Here is an 18,271-nt window from a genome sequence, read left to right as displayed (position 1 = left end):
TTATACTTCTATATTATACCTTAGGTAATGTTTTCAACTTTTTCTTTGTTGTCAAGGTTTTCAGTTCTTTTTTAGCTTCCTGGTTTTTACGTTCTCCTGTGAGAAAGTAACAGCTTGATTTTGAGGACAAATTTAGCTTACATGTGTCATCTATTGAAAGCAACACAAACGGACTCCACATCCCTTCTACAGTCAAATCCACTGGTATTAAGCTTAAACTTATTTATTGCCAACCATAATTATGCAACCATTTCACATAAACATGAGCAAAGATCTCCCAAATTAAACTAGTCGTTGACAGTGCACTAAAACCTCATTGACAGCTTAGAGACATTTCTTATTTGTAAAATTCGAGGCGCCTCGAGACTGTCGAGAAACGCTTCAGAGAAGAATAACTGTTACGGTTTGTAACTGTAAGCTTAGCAATTCTACAACGATCATAAAGTACTTTAGAGGACAAGACACACACTACAGGAAAGTCTTCCCGACGCCAAGCTTAAGGCGCGGCGTAAGTCTTCTTAGCTTACCTTGAAGCAAGGCCGCACCGAGGCACTTACGACGGTAAAAATTTGGAATTTATTCAGGCTAATTTATTTCAAGTTCCCGTATGATGCTATTAAATAAATAAATAAATAAATAAATAAATAAATAAAGCATCTTCTTCTAATATTGTCTCAGTGGCAATATTTGTCTAGCTACGACCGCGCTTGAAATGAAAAACCGGCAAGACATCTTCAAATGACCTTAGCTTAAATGTAAGTTTAAGCTTACCTAGAAACCTTTTTGCTTTTATAGGTTTACATTATAGGAATCATGAAAATATTTGCTCTACTTCAACGTTATTTACCTAAGATGTTGTTGGCGTGTTACTTGTATCTAGGCCCTCCCTGAGGGAAACTACATCCGGGCTCCCCAGATCATGCTGTTGTTGTAACACGAAGTCCTCGTGGTCAAGCTCAGGAATAAAGACTGTGTTCATTGAGCTCTCGATATTGTTTGAGTCGTCTGTACCGCCCGACATGGTGTCAGAAGTGGGATCGATCCGATAAATCGACAAGAGAAACATTCACGGAGAGTAAACGTACATTTAGCGAATTTAACGACCACAGCCGACTCGTCAAACAGCGATGGCGAACCTCAAGCGACCCGAATTGAAACTCGGGGGGAATATGTCAGAAAATTTCAAGAACTTCGAACTCAGATTCCACGACTACTGTATCCAAGCCGACTACAGAAACTTGGCGAAAAATCCCGAGACAGAGAGAGCAGATTACTACAAGAAACCGTTATTGGAAATACCACCGCTCCGATCGTCAATGCCGGACGAAGCTTTGCAGGTGATCCGTTACACAATCGAACCCCAGATAACAGCTGATGATCAGAAAAAACCATGGATCTGGATGGACAGATTACGACTTCATTACACTGGATCTATCGTAAGCTCCCTACTGGCAGACAGATTTAAATTCTGGAACACTCAACAAAGCCCACACGAATCTGTTCAAGAATGGGAAGTTAAGGTCAGACAGGCGGGCAGCCTGTGCTCGTATAATACACTGACAGACGGAATGTGCCGCGACAAATGCGTTTTTGGCTTGCACGATGGCACAATGAGAGCTGAGTTACTAAAAACGCATTTAAAGTCGGATGGAATGCCTAAGAACATGCAAGACGTCGTCGCCGAAGCCAAGGCCCTCGAGTCAGCCCAAAAAGCCAACAAACTCATTACAGACGCCGCAAAAGGAATTGAGGAACAAGTAAATTGGATAAGCCACAAACAAATGAAACTAAAGCGGGAGCCTGGAACCTGCTTTTGGTACGGAGACCGACGTGGACCCCACCCTTGGAAAACATGCCCTGCAAATGGTAAAACCTGCACTGTGTGGCATTAACGACCACTTCTCCAGAGTCTGTCTCGAGACAGGTCCCCCTCAACAAGAACAACCACGGAGAACTACCCAATGGCAAGCTCAGGGCAGGGGTCGAGGCCACAGAGCACCTCGCGGCCGGTCCCAACCAAACCCCCCTCGTGAATAAAACATACATCTGCTGCAGACGGCAAATGATCACCACCCTGTGGAATACTACACTGATGACTACGAAGAACAGTGCTACTCCCTGGAAACACGGCAAATACACAGCATCCACACAAACCACGCAAAGAAAAAGTACTTTGTTACACTGCCCATGTCTGCAACTGGGAACAAATTTACCCCAGCGACATTCCAGATAGACACCGCCGCCACCTGCAATACCTTGTCTGAAGATACTCTTCTCAGGCTCATGCCAAACATGAAGCTTAGAAAGTCACCCTACCTACTACACCCCTATGGCGACTCCCAGCCGCTGAAACCACTTGGGCAGATTGACCTTCTGTGCGAAAGAAACAAAAGATACGAATCGCTCACATTCCAGATACTTCCTAGAGATGTCATGATGAACAAACCAGCCCTTTTCTCTGGCTCCGACTGGGAGGCACTGGGGCTCATCACCATCAGGGCAAACGAAATATTTTCACTCACATCAGCAGTAAAAGACTCGTCAGGCAAGAGAGCCCCTGCCTACCCCGCCAGCTCATCACAAACCAATCCAGACCCAGGCACCCCAACAACTCAAACCAACAGCACACTAAATGGAGCAAAAGGCGGCCACCCTGACCAACCCAACAGTGCCAGCCCATACGGTGACCCAGCAACGCCCTCACCTTCTAAACCTATAATGATCCCTTCCAAAAGACGCCTGGCCCCACCCGGGAAACTCACAAAGGAAGACATACTCAAACAGTATCCTGAAAACTTTGAAGGTCTTGGCTGCCTGGGACCCCCAGTTCATTTTGAAGTAAAAGCTGACGTGTCACCAGTACAAATGTCAATACATCGAATCCCTGTGGCGAAACGCATCAAAGAAAAGGAAGCCCTTGACAGATACGCTGCAGCTGGTATCATAAAGAAAGTAGAGGAACCCACCTCGTAGTGCTCCAATGAAGTCATTAAAGAGACACCAAAGAACACAAGAATCTGCATTGACCCCAGTCAGACAGTCAATAAAGGTATTCTCAGACCAGTGTATCAAATGCCAACACTGTCTGAACAACTCCATAAACTCTGCCATGCCAAATATTTCTCACTAGTTGATGTCAGAGAAGGTTTTCTACACGTACCCCTTGATGAAGAATCGTCACTGATGACGACAATGCACACGTCCTATGGGAGATACCGATGGCTCCGCCTGCCATTTGGCATATCAAGCGCCCCTGAGGAATTTCAAAAGCGCCTCATGTCAGCTCTAGAGGGTCTTGATGGAGTATTATGCATCGCAGATGATATACTTGTCTTTGGAGACGAAACAACCTACCAAGAAGCTGAGAAAGATCATGACCGCCGTCTTGTCGCGCTTATGGAGCGCTGCTCAAAAAAGAACATAAAATTAAACCAGAGCAAACTACAGTTCAAACTAAAACAAGTCAAATTCATGGGCAATGTCATAACTGATCGAGGAATGCAAGCAGACCCAGACAAGATAGCAGCAATCTCAGAAATGGCCCCACCCCGAAACAAAGCAGGTGTTCAGCGATTCGTAGGAATGGCCAACTATCTCTCACCCTATTGTCCGAACCTCAGCACCACTATCCGACCTCTCACCCAACTCACCAAGTCAGATACCCCCTTTATGTGGGCACAAGCACAAGATGACGCATTTAACAAAGCCAAACACCTCATTTCCACTGCACCAGTGCTCCAATACTATGACCTCAGTAAACCGGTCACACTTCAAGTCGATGCAAGTGAAGAAGGCCTCGGCGGTTCTCTTCTTCAGCCCAATAGTGAAGGACGCCTCCAACCTGTAGCATACACATCAAACAGCCTCAACGCAACAGAGCAACGATACTCCCAAATCGAAAAAGAGTGCCTGGCCATTTGTAATGCATTTGGAAAATTTGACCACTGGCTCTATGGCAAATCTGACATAGAAGTTCACACCGACCACCAGCCACTTGAGACCATCTGCAAAAAGCCTCTCCATAAAGCCCCAGCACGGCTATAGAAAATGCTAATGAGACTGCAGAGATACCGCTTCACCATCAAATACAAGAAAGGAACCTCACTGTACCTGGCAGACACTCTTTCGAGAGCAGCACTGCTTACCCCAGTACATGCCAGGGTCACAGACTTTGAAGTATTCAGGACCGAACTCACAGAGGAATCCGATATCCACAACCCTCGCCTCACAGGAACCACCGAATCTCGCCTACGCGACGAGACCAAAAAGGATGAACACCTCTCCAAGTTAATGGCCACAATCGCCCAAGGCTGGCCAGATGACAGAAAGCAGCTACCACAACCACTACGAGCATACTGGACCTACAGAGACGAGCTAACCACTGACAATGGCCTCATATACAAAGGCGCACAAGTCATGATACCGCAGTCCATGCAAGCTGAAATGCTGCTGAAAATCCATGCAAACCACTTTGGTCCTGAGTCAAATGTACGCATGGCACGAGAAGTACTATTCTGGCCCGGGATGAGATAAGCAGTTTTTGATATGTGCAACAACTGCAGTACCTGCGCACAGTATGGATCAAAGTCAACAAAAGAACCTATGAGATCACTCCCGATTCCAACACTACCATGGCAGATCATCAGCCAAGACATCTTCATGCACAGAAAGAAAGCCTACCTTGTAACAGTGTGCCATTTTTCTGACTAGATCGAAGTGGATGAACTTGACGACACTTTGGCAACATCAGTCATTAACAAAACCAAAGCTCATTTTGCCAGGTTTGGCGTTCCACATATCTGCCACACAGACAACGGACCACAATTCACATGGACAGGATTACATGGACTTTGCCTCTCTGTACGGGTTCAAACATACCACTTCAAGTCCCTACCACTCCCAAGGCAACGGTCGAGCAGAGGCAGCAGTGAAAGTATCAGAGTCAATGCTAAAGAAATCAGATGACTTCCAAATCGCCTTGCTCAACTACAGAAACACACCACCAAAGGGCCACACCTACTCTCCGGCCCAACGCATGGTGAGCCGCCGGACACGCACGACGCTCCCAACACCTGACCACCTTCTCGAGCCCATGTTAATCAACCGTGACACTGTATCAGCAGAAATCAAAGCCAAACGCAAGGCCAGTAAAGCTCACTATGACAAGACAGCGGGTCCAGAGCACAACATAATCAACATTGGTGAATTTGTGTATGCACGACCACCGACAAGCAAACCAGGCAACCCATGGGCGTATGGCCGTGTCGCTGAAAAACGCCACTCAAGATCTTACACCATACAAACGCCCCACAGTACCATTCGACGAAATCGGATACACATCAGGCGTGCAGCACCTCCTCCTCCCCCAACACCACCCTGCACTCCACCTACACTCCTGCCTCGACCAGGACAGAGTCTTGCACATCACTACAATCCTCTAGGATCAGAGCTGAACATGCCCACTAATCAGCCTAAACAGCAACCACCTCCCTCGTCGGACACCAGTAACAGCGGCCCTGATCTCGACACCTCTTCCCCGCCACAACCACAAGAACTCAGCACACCAGATACCGGCCAAAGTGAGCCGCCTACCGACACACCCCTTGCTACAATCCAAGAACCGCCCAGGGATCACCAACCCGAAGTGAGAACACGCACAAGACTCATCAAACCACCAACTAGGTTCAAAGACTTTGAACTCAAGTAATGCCTGCCATTAACGTTTGCGCTGCATAACAGCACGGTTGCAGAACCTTCCATGATAACAGTCAGAACAGAATCTAATATAAGGCTAATATTGCCTACTTTATTCTGTTTTATTTATTATTACTATTTTTTTTTCAAAGAAGGGGGGATGTTGGCCTGTCACTTGTACCTAGGCCCTCCCTGAGGGAAACTACATCCGGGCTCCCCAGATCATGTTGTTGTTGTAACACGAAGTCCTCGTTGTCAAGCTCGGGAATAAAGACTGTGTTCATTGAGCTCTCGATATTGTTTGAGTCGTCTGTACCGCCCGACAATGTTATACGATCATATACAGTGAGTCCTTACCTTTTGAAATCTTCCTAAATGCTGTTAAATCACTAACGGACGGAGAAGTGGTCGCCATTTCGCATTTCATCGAATTTTTCCGCCAATTTCGTTTGACAGCCGGGGCAATCAAGAATCATTTCATTTCCTCGATTTAGCCGAAACGTATAACATTTGGGACATCTACAATTTATCTTTGCTAGCATATAAGAACACGCGCGTGCTGTCGATTTCGGCCCGATAATCCCTAGATAAGAGGAAAGCCTCAGTTCTCATATCGATCATTTCTGTGCTTGGAAAAATGCAGAGTAAAGATGCTTACCGATTGTTCGGTCTCTTTCCAAAGAATGATAACAGCAGCTCGTCAAACGTGGCCCGCATTGCAGTTGCGTTCTGTGGTGCTTCCTTCGGTCCGAGGATAATCGTTACCTGGGCAGAATTGTCTGTGACATGGAACGCGAACACAAACTTTCCTTTAATTTTATAATTTGGACAGTATTTAACTCAATTCGAGATAAATATATACCTCCTGAAAGCCCGCATTCATGGCATTGGAAAGTATTCGCGACTCTCTTTGTCCGCCATCTTGAATCTCTTGGTTTGTTGTGAAACACAACACTCCAATCAAAACACGCATTCTCACTGGTTGAAACGTGAGTTTCGTGACATCACAGATGTCCTAATTTATCGGGATATTCCGGACTGTTCGAAGGAAAAGTTGATTTTTAGAACTTCTTCGATTCGAGTTGTTTTTAACTCTGAATGGTTTAAAGATGCAAAGTTCTGTCTCTTTCTCGTACAAGGCTTGGCGTCCATTGTGACGGCATAAGCAAAAACTTTCGTCATAATTAAGTAATAATTGACGAAAAGGAGCGCGCGCATTCAGCAAAATGCAGGCGAAAAGGTTGTAAAAGGGGTTAGTCGGAGGGGGTGCAAATGAAGAACTTTTTTGCCCAAAATCGGGAAGGGGTAGGGTGAAGGGACAAAATAATCATCTGGGACGGTCTCAAGTGCTTATTATTTTCTGGGTAATTCAGTATAGAAAGGAATTGCTTGACATTCTTAAGTCGTAAAGGTTTTGGACAGTAAAAAATCTTGAACAACCAGGCGCAGGTGGGGAGCAGGGAGCAGGGTTAGCGCAGTGGTGAGAGCGCTCGCCTCCCACCATTGTGTCCCGGGTTCGATTCCTGGACCCGGCGTCATATGTGGGTTGAGTTTGTTGTTGGTTCTCTTCCTTGCTCCGAGAGGTTTTTCTCCGGGTACTCTGGTTTTCCCCTCTCCTCAAAAAAACAACATTTCTAAATTCCAATTCGATTTGGATTATTGTCAGGCACTTTATCATGAGCCTCTGGCTCGGGTGATCGCGCGAGCACTCCCTGTGTTTGACATTAAATTTGCATTTACATTTACATTTACATAAGAATCCTGGTTGGAATTTGTTTCAGGTCTAAATTCCCTTCCTTTAATTTAGTGTAAATTGAACTCGATATATAGTACAGCGTTTACCATTTATAACACGAATTAATTTTATTGACTTTATTGTCATCTACATTACAAATGAGTATTTCGTTGTGTTTTAACACCAAAAATGCAACTAAAAACTGGCGATACAAACCAACGTTCCGGTATCTTCATGACACCATTGTCAAGTTATTGGAAAATAAGGAATACATACACCCTTATTAATTCGCAGAATTTGCATTTCTTATTTTTCATTACCTCGACAATGGCGTCATGAAGACACCGAAACGTTGTGTTTTATCGTTAGTTTTTGCTTGTTTATGCATGCTAAATAATCGTTGTTAAAAATTACACTAAAAAATAACTGAGAAGAGAGAACAACATTTGAATCCCTCACATTCAGACGAGATATAAAACAGACATCTTCATCAAAACTTGAAAAACACTAAATCTATCTACGAGCGTAAAAACAAAACCCGTTTTACTAATAGGACGAAATGCCATGGAAAATAGAACTAAATCTTCACTACTTCTACAGTATACCCACAACCATGGACAAATTGTGTTGGAAAATATGCAAAAACATGAAATCATAACCGTAATACCTTCAGAATAAGTGTCAGCACCCTCATTTCCCCTTTCAATGTTGGAAAATGGTAAAATGCAAGTTTGTGTCAAATGAAAGTGCTTTGTCATCGTTGTACAGGAGTGGCGTACGGCAAAATGCATATAGAATGACGTTTTCCAACCCTTGTGACCAAAGTTGTAGATACCCGTCTCGTAATAAAGACGATGTCCCTAATACCGGGTTGATTCCATTGTGTAACTTAACTCTTGGGCTTTCTGCTTTGAACAATAAGCCAGTCGAAAAAAAAAAAAAAGTATAAACGAAAATGCGAATATAACTTCAAAAAGTCTGAAAGAGGTAAAAAATAATTCATTGTCTTTAGACCGAGTCTTTTCAACATTGGCCTTTGATGGTCCGGACTTCGAAAATTTCACACCAATCCTGGCTCTAGACTCGCTACAAGTGAGACGGGTTTTACTTTCTGGTTCTCTTCTGTGTTATCTAATCAGACTTTAACTATATCATGATACCGAGTATTTGCTACAGAAGGTACGTCTTACATGCCATAATGGCTCAGTTTTAATACTATCTAATTTTCCTTTTCCTTCCTTGAATAACTATAAATACCTCCACTACCGTTTTGACGTTTTTCTTCGAGTTCCTACAAGCTCTAAGTAATGTTACTCAGTGGGATTTCTTTTTTTTTTTTCTATTGAAGCTTTTTTTTTTCTTTGTCTCATTTGTTTTTTGTTTATTTGTTTTCTTTTCTGATGAAAGGGGCATTTAACTCCGGCTTCGGTAGAAGCACTCGCTGTTACAGGATACTATAGCCACAATCATTAATTAAATTACCAAGGGGCTCGTTTCTCGAAAGGCTCGGTAACTTAACGGATCCGTAGCCGAATTTTAAGATATAAATCTCAGGAATAGTACTGCGGGTTTTAGCTCAAAAACCAGTCAATTCTGTTTCGTTTCCTGACATTTTTGTTGTGTGAATGTCAAAACTATTAATACCTAGATCTTGGATGTAGAAACGGCAAACAACAAAAAGCTTTTCGGGACCGGTAGCTACCGGGACTTTCGAGAAAGGGGCCCCAGATGGCCATCCCATGTCACTACCTCTAACATTTTGGTTAGTTATCCCAACCATACCCCAGTACCCATTGGCTCTCTTGGGTGGAGACAGGCACTGTGAGAGTTACGTGCCTTGCCCAGGAACACAACACAATGACCCGACCGGGCTCAAAGCAAGATCTTTGGATCCAGAGTTTAAAGTACTGATCACTAAGCCATTGCACCTCTCACTCGACATGATTGCTGTGTAACTAACACTTTTTGAAAGCGTTCATACAACATGAAATCTGAAGTCTACTGTACTGCATGCTGCTGCCTACCAATAAGTTTCTTAGGGCCAAAATACCGAGACTTTCCGCAAAAATTGCTGTCGTTCAGTTGGAAGTCCTAAGACTGATCATAAAATGTTATCCGGCGACTGTATTAAACCAATCAACTATTGTGTGCAGCAAGTGTTTGACGACAAGGTTCCAAAACTTGAAAATTTAGTTATCGACAATAAAACTACTAGCGCGCTTGCATGATGCACACAACTTTCAAGCCAGTAAAGTGCATCGAACAAGAAACGTAAATTTGGTTCAACAACAGGTGATGTATGACTCCGTCCAATCAAAACATTCACCCACGACTGATTACAGCCCGCCGGTTTCCTTTCCATTCACACAGACAACTGGAGTGAATGGTAGTTACCTTTTTGCTTTCACCTCTTACCTAAAATTTCTAGTTCATAAATGCAGCAAGCTGACAACTGAGACCTTTCTTTTACTGTTTTTGGTTTTAGATTTGTTTCTTTTTTGTTGTTTTTTTTTTCTGCTTTTTTCATAACTTTTCATTTTGGTTACGTTTACGGGGTAATGTTCAAATGAACCCTAAGACATCACAAACACAAGTATGTACGATTATGGATAATAGCAAAAATAAATTCTTGTTTTTCGACAACTTCGACATTTGAAATCTTTATAGTATTGATAGATTTAGAAAACGGTCAACTAACAATCTGCGCTTACCTACCAAGTGTCCTATCCCTAGCTATATAGCTATCAAATAGGCTAGCAGGCTAGCAACGTTTGTCAATCGAATGTCTTTTCAAGTACTGTCGCACGTTTTTCTTCAATTTTGCTTCATTTATCGGTGTTAAATACAATACCAGAGTTGCAGTACACGACATGAATATTTTTTTCCTCTGGAAAATGCACTTATTATATAACCCGCAACTCAGTGCGCCTTTTCCCTGTGTTAGAATGAAGTTACGCAATGAGTGGCCTTTATTAAGGATTGTCTAAAACCTAAACCAAGAGTTGTTCTCTCGGGTACATTATCTAAAGTTATCATAATTGGTAAATTTCTACCTAAAACTAAGAAAACCTAGACTATGTGAAAGTTCTTAGAAACATATGAAAATAACTTCAAATATTGTAAAACACGTAACGTAACAGTGGTGCGTTACAGTACTTTACGGTATGATACGTTACGTTACGCTATTGCGGTACGGTACGGTACGGTACCGTATGACAGCAAAAGGTCCAGATCACAGGTATGTGATCAAGAACTCAGGATAAGACTGCCCGTTTTCAAAGATGACAAACAATGCTGGATTAGCTGTGTTATCGCAGCACGAATCGTACAACACATTTGGCTTCGACGGATCCTTAGGTGGAGGTCGAGTCAGGTACTGTCACCTCTAGCGTAAGAACCCACCACTACTCTAGCCAAGAACATTTGCTTACAACCTCGAGAAACACCGTGATTTGAATAACGGTGTGAATAGTTGGCTTTACAAGCAAAATAACTTCCCTTTCCATAAGATGTGCCATGTTTTCCACACATTCGCCGGTCAAACCCTTGCTGGCAGATGGCCTTGGCAGTTTCGGGGTTTGTGCCATGGAAAAGTTGCCGCTCCTCAGGTTCTTTGCCAGATTTCTTAGCCATGCGGATTTTTCTTCTGCAAATTGCAAACGAAGAAAAAAGGACAGAGAAAGCATTTTATCACACTAACTATTAATACTGTATGTTAATGCAATAATGTTGCGTTAAGTTTCGGATCGATTCCGAAAGTAACGGTTTCATTGTTGTATGTGAATCTCCTCGAAAATAGCGGCGAACCCTGCGAAAGTAGTTGCTCTGTGGAAGTAGTAGCAGGAGAAGGCTGCTAAGTCCCTTTGGAAAAGTTTCCTCGGAAGAAATACTTAACCGCCTTATGCACCTCTCTGTAAACAACTGAAAGAACATGTCCTGAAATATGAGTATTTTTTTTCTGAACATAAGCTAATATGAAAGCCTGCAAACTGACCGGCCCTTGACCGACTTACTGTATGTATGGAATCCACAAATCCGGGTTCTGCACTCGCTCGATCCCGATGATTTCGTGACTTCCATCCATGGTCTCTTGAAATGTTTTCTCAGTCTTCTTGTATTTATCAGAAATGGTTTGCAAAACCACACAGGAGTAGTCTTTGCCTTCAGGAATGGGCGTCCAATGGATTGGTAAACTTTCTGATTCAGTGGAAGCTGAGCTTGTTGGAACGGCCATGACGGCTGCTCTCCGTCTGATTGAAAAACAAGAGATCATGATTATCATATTCTTTTGAGAAATAAACCATTTCTTATTTTGTCTGCTTATTTGTTTTCTTTTTTTGCAACCTACGCAACACTGCCGCCCTCCCTGGGAGAGTTTTAGTACCTCTTAGGGTGTTCAGGCTCAAAAGGTCCAATTCGAGGGCTTTGCAGTACCTTTTAGGGTATTGAGCGGAAAAAAAATATGACAGAAGATATTTGATAATCAACTGTACGAGTAAAAGGTATTCGAAACAATCGTCTTAAATGCTATTAAAAATTATGCAAGTGTCAGTTAATGCGTTGTTTTAGAATTGGTACCTCTTAGGGGTGAAAAAAATTCAAGCCACGCCCACAAAAGAGGATCTTGGTACCTCTTAGGGGTTCTTTTCAAAATTACCGTTGAGCACCCCTGTATTTTTTAAATGGGACTTCCCTCGGGCACTTCCACTTTTTCCAAGTTACTGATTATTTTGAATTCTTTATTTACCTTTGAACAATGTCTTTCATGTTCTCTTTGGAAACAAACTCCCAGGTCTTCTTCTAACAAGTCTTTTGGTTTTATGCACATCGTTCTGTTGGCACCATTCTTTAAAGTGCAAAGTGTAGCGGTGATGGCCTGCACTAAATGCATGATTGTCCTTTCCTGCAAACGAATTGCAGCAATATGTTAGATAACTGACACATTCAAGCATGAACAAACTCATCTGGCACTCCCTTCCATATTGTATCTTTCAGGTCATTTCTTCACCCCTTAGTACATAACTCATGGTGTCCTCGCTTAATTCTTAATAGTCCATTTGCTTCCTAGCTGCTTTCACTGATCTTATCAACCACTTCCTTACCAGTACAGTTATCGTACCTGCTACATAGTCTCTTTCAAAACACTGACTGCTTGTAGGGTTGACAGCATGTTCATCACCAGGAGCGTCATATGACTGCCACTTGCCATTCTCATCTTTCCAATACCACTGCCATCTTGTGCTAAAAACATGGCCAGCTGCAGCAATTACTGAGGATATGGTGGACAGTCTTCGAACCTTTGGAAACTTAGCATTTGAAGCTGATATATCTAGAACAAAGATGAACTGGTTAGACATCGGCTCTGGTGTAAACTACTGTCTACAGTTTGGGAGACCTTCTTTAAGGGGACACATGAACACTACATTATTGTGCAGTTCCAGGAAATATCTGTATCCACCCCCAGGAAGCTCACTGGAAATTTTAATGGAGAGTGTTTTTTTCTTTCTGGAATGACCCATTACTTGCTAGACAGGATAATAATGTGTCCCAGGTCCTTCAATACAATTTTTATTTAAGGAATGACAGGTAGAGTTTGTGGACACCCTCCTATGGAGAGGCAGTGGCCTACAGGTTAGCGTTACTCCAAATTAAGTGGCCCAGGTTTGAGTGATGGCCCTGGGAAAGACACTTCACTCTCACAGAGCTTCTTCTCTCCATCTGGGAGTAAAAATCATGGGTATTGGCAAATTTACTGCTAGGGTTGGTGTAGCCCTGCAATGGATTTTCACATCACACACAGGGAATAGAACTCCTTTTACCGGTAGTCACTTAACGTTCCCTCCAATCACAATCAGGAGGTAGGTTTTAGTAGAACTTCTTCTAGTCACTTAACTTTCCCTCCCATTAGGAGGTAGGTTTTATATGATCCCTAATAAGCATTTCCTTGGAAGGTCAGTCATGATACATTTCTGCTGAGGAGGGACTTGCTTAATATGTATTCAGCTGGTCTTAAAACCACATGGATACTGGAAATAGAGTTAAGATATATATATAGACCCTTTTCATAAATGGCTGCCAATTATAAATTCTTTTGTAAGTATTAAAATTAGCCTGACTAACCTTGTTTTTGATTTGTGAATTCAAAAGAATTTTTACTCCCGAACGAGTTTAGTGAGGTTAATTTAAATGAATACAAAACAATTTTAAATTGGCAGCCATTTATGAAAAGGGTCTATAGCAGTCTCACTGGCAGTCTCTATGATGCAACCCATTCACCCACTCTGAATCCCCTGTTTGCTTTCAAATTTACCATGTAGCAGATACATACCAACAAGTGCTCCAGAGCCAAGTGGAACAGCAGTCATGTCTTGAAAACGGGCAAGACAAACAGAACCCTCAATCATCACAGTTTCTGAGATGTCATTTTTGACATCACAGTAAGCACGCTCCAGTATCATGTTGAGGTCACTTGAAAAGCTCTCCCATTTGTCATCACCCTGTACAGCAAATTCCCACAAATAAGGTAGCTCTGTATGACGGTGGATGCAGCTGTTACCATAGTTACATTTGCCACGTAAGTTAAATCCACAAATTTCAGTATCCTTGTCAGTGTTATTATTTGCTTGAATGGAAGGAACACCAATAGCGTTTGCTGATGAAGACATTAACTGTTCTGGCCTGTCACCATCAGAACTTGTGCTCACAGTTCGCTTCCTTTCTCTTGTCCGGAGACGTTACAGGACTTTAAGTTCACTAATGTTACCCATATCATGTTCTTTTAAAATTCTTCTATTGTGTGAATCCGAGAAATCGTGTTCTCTCTTACACTTTTCACCAAATTTGCAATCACCAGTAATGAAATGCTCACACACGTATAGGCAGTGGCACTGTTCACCTTTTTTGCAGGTTGCTTTGCTGTAGAATTTACAGATCTCTGGTAGAGAGTGAGTGGAACCTGATCTCTGTATCGATGGTGGTGGCATCGGAAAGTTACCACCAGTATTCCTCACTGGGCTTTGTACCAGACTTCTTCGCACAGGGGTAGTATCTTCTGCTAATCAAAAAATGAAGACAAAACATAGAAAGAGGTCAACAAAATGCAGAATAAATATTTAATTAATTTTGAATTATCAATAAAATAATTTACAATTGAGGAGTCCCAGAAAATAATGAGGGGTGACAGATGGAAAAACCCTGGTGGGGGGAGGGGAGGGGGCTGTCATGTGTTCAGGGATGCTCACTGGAAAATTGGAATATTTATACCCCTTACACAGACCAATCTGGGTGTGGCTTACGCTTTATTTGACCCCTAAACTATACTACTACTTTGAAATGGACGGAGAGCCAGAGTTGACGGTGTAAACCAGAACAGCTGACCTGCACTACTTTAAAACCTCTTTTGTCATTTGTTCTTGTTGTGGTAATCTGCACAGTCTCTTTTAATCTTGTGGCTAGGGACATTGTTTGCATTCTTTATCAGTTGTTTTTTGGCCAATTGTAATGAACCTTGGAAATGGTAAAAGTAATCCTTCTGTGAAAGGAGGCCACAGGCAGCATTTTCCAGGACAAGACAATAATTAAAAATAATTGGTAAGGGTATCATGAGGTCGGGGAGGGGGGGTAGAACTGAAATGGGTGGGATGGAATGGGAAGGCTAGCTATTGGCAGTTGGAGAAGAAAATCCCCAAACGGAATAAAAAGGTAGCATTTTCATTGATTAAATATTTAGTCATTGATTAGTCAGTTAATTAATTATCTTAATTAAAATTGTGATTTGGTGGGTACAGGATGAGAGAGAGAAGAGTACCAAGCAGCAATGTTTGCCAACTGCCCCCAACCCAATGATAGTCAAAGGGTCGATCAAAAACTGAGCTACTTGCGATAGAAAATGAAACATCAAATGAATCAACATGAATAAAACATGCCATTGAAATTATTATCGATTCTCACCATCAGAACTAGCACTCAAAGTCCTCTTCCTCTCTCTCCCCTTCAGGCACTGAAGCACTCTACGGACACCAATGCCGTCCATATCATATTCTTCTAGAACTGTTCTATTATGATCATCAAAAAAATCATGAGCCCTCTTACATTTCGCGCCGAATTTACAATCACCGTAAACAAAGTGCTGGCAGACATGCAGGCACGGGCAAAGCTGGCCTTTCTTGCACACCCCTTTATTGTAGAATTTGCAGATATCTGGTACGGACCGATTTGCTGCAGCTCGCTGGATTTCGCCTTCGTCTACGATTATTTTCAGAATTTTCTGCAGAAGGGAGGAACTAAGAAAATCAAGACGGAAGTGCCTCACCACACGGATCGTGTGCTCGTCGCGATAATCGTGCGATCGTTTACATTTATCACCAAATTTACAGCTTTCTTTGACAAAGAAAGGGCATAAATGTAACTGATCACATCTTCTATCAGTACATCCACCGGTTTCTCCAGCTTGAGGACAAAACTGTAGAGGTACATCCAACTTCACCATTACTTTCGATTTCCTTTGTCTGGTCTGGCTGACCGTGAATAGTCGCGGAAACCTTTTCACAAACTCTAACGCGCCAAAATCTGAAACAACTCCAGCTCCAGCTCCCCTCCATTTTCTAAGAGAAGCTTCACAAATTCTTCCAGTGCTGTTTTTGGCGTGCCCGCCTCCATTTCAGTTCTAAGGCTTAGCTTTGCTTTATAGATTGTTTCAGAATTTAACATAATAGAAGCTAATAGAAAATACTTCCGGGATTTGAGCCAGCAAGCGTCCCGTCCCGTCACGGTTGGGGAGCCATGAAAGACATGAAAACGCGTCATGTAACCATCACGCTATGTCACACCATTTTAGAGCCGTCGACAAAAGCAGGATCGGACCGGATCACGGATCGGATCACGGACCAGATAACGGATCGGATCACGGATCGGATCAAAGAAAAAAATTTCAAAATTCAAAATTCAAGATTTAAAATTCAAAATTTTCTTCAGCAAATTACACGAGAATGACTACTGTGAGCATAACGTTTTATTTAATTGTTATTCAGTTTGATATTCCTTTATTCTTTTATAATATCAAGCCAACTGGGAGCTGGTCACAGATGAATTTTTTTCAGGCTGTTGGGTTTTGATTGTGATGATCAATCATGTCTTCATCTCTTTTTCCGCAGTTCAACTATATGATATTTCGTATATTCACTTGCACTCTTCACCATCTACGGGTATATTACGAACTCACAATGTGACCAGCTCCCAGTTGGCTTGATAGCTTAGTTGGTAGAGCGCTGCACCGGAATCGCAGAGGTCATGGGTTCGAGTCCCGTTCGGGCCTGAATTTTTTTTTCAGCCTTTAATTTCACAACTGCTCAAGTTGTGTGTATAATTGCGATGATCAATCATGTCTTCAGATCTTTCTCCGCAGTTCAGATGAATGATATTTCGTATATTTACTTGCATCAAAGGTAAACTGTCATAAAACGAGTCAGCATGGTAATAATACGACGAACGTATGAATCGAAGCACAAAAACTAAAAACCAAAAAAATATTAAACACCTGATGATTTCAAACAATTTCCGTTTTTGAGACAAGTCTATACTTTTACAAGATGTGAGTTTGGAATACGACATTTCGCACTGGAATAAAACGAAACAAACCATTTGTATTTCAAGGAAATATAGCTGTTTTACAAAAAATTATAATAATAACATCGATAGTGTCAACGATAACGCAACCCGAGAATAAACAACATTTTAGGAGTTACGTCACGATTTTTAGAGTCATTTTTAGGGTCGTAAAGAGTTGCCTTTAAATAGAATAAAACCTTAAAATGATCGTGTTCTAGGATAGAAAACACTTAAGAGGCATGAACAAATCAAAACGGAATGAGGATCGCTAAAGATTAACGAGGACTGCAAATGACGAACTTGAAAAACTAGGCTAGTTTTTTTCAAGATGCGCAAATCGCGACGTAGCTCCTTTAAAGCAAGTCATGTCCTTAAGCTTTCGTACGTAAGTTTTCTCATTAACTGTAACGCCAACTGTAACGCTCACATCTGACACGAAAATGTAGCCGAGAATTAGGTACTGATACTAACAACAATTTCAAGAACGAGAATGGGAGGTTTACGCAAGCTTCAAGCCAACTAACGTTCAAATATAACTACATCTGCCTGTTCATTACAATTTAAATTCGTCGTAAATTAGGCGCTTATGTGGCTTTTTAAATGACCTCTTGTCGTTCTCTGTAATAAACATGTCATTGCGTCAAATTGGGGATTCTTATTTTCATTTAACATATTTTAGTTTTCCACTTTTATTTTTTATTTATTATTATTATTATTTTTTTTTCTTTAAAACTTTATTTTTTTTTCTGTGATCCGATCCGTAATCCGGTCCGTGATCCGATACGTGATCCGGTCCGGTCCGATCCAGATTTTGTCGACGCCGCCATTTTAGCCCTATCCCTTCTCCTGCGAAGGGGCTCCCAGTGAGCCCTGTCCCGCTCCGATCGCTTCGCTGATCTTCGTTCTCATGATTCTTCTGTTTCGCGCTCGCCGGAATTTTTTTCCGTCCTCGCCAGGAGCCTGTCCGCAGGCTAGCCATATCCCTGGCGCTAAGCTTCTCTTGATAAGAAATAACACGCAAACTGCGGTGATAAACATGGCAATAAAACGCATGTTAAAAAACAAAGTTCATTTACTTGACGATTCGTATGTTTTTCGTATGTTTTGACGTTTTCGTAAGCTTCTCTTACGTATGCACTGACCTTTGCTTCTGCACGTCTTCCATAAACTCACAGCTCTTGTTCCGGACACTCACCTATCTCATGCTCTGGACATTTTTAGTACTTTTTAAATGAT

General features: G+C 42.1%; 1 non-coding gene and 2 pseudogenes across 1 annotated transcript; 2 read left to right on the top strand and 1 right to left on the bottom strand.

Annotated features, from left to right (window-relative positions):
- The first annotated feature begins 883 nt into the window (after nucleotides 1-883).
- LOC149117259 (uncharacterized) lies at nucleotides 884-3,903 on the top strand (annotated as a pseudogene).
- A 7,311-nt stretch (nucleotides 3,904-11,214) lies between these two features.
- LOC149117257 (protein mono-ADP-ribosyltransferase PARP12-like) lies at nucleotides 11,215-17,117 on the bottom strand (annotated as a pseudogene).
- On the top strand, nucleotides 16,670-16,742 carry Trnas-gga (transfer RNA serine (anticodon GGA)). Its single transcript has one exon. It is a non-coding gene; the product is annotated as a tRNA-Ser (tRNA).
- Nucleotides 17,118-18,271: the final 1,154 nt, after the last annotated feature.

Source organism: Orbicella faveolata, unplaced genomic scaffold (genome assembly GCF_042242905.1).
Source record: "Orbicella faveolata isolate gen_17 unplaced genomic scaffold, um_ofav_v1 contig_12, whole genome shotgun sequence".
NCBI lineage: Eukaryota > Metazoa > Cnidaria > Anthozoa > Scleractinia > Merulinidae > Orbicella > Orbicella faveolata.
Note: the sequence above shows the minus strand (reverse complement) of the source record. Positions and strands in the feature narration are given on the sequence as shown.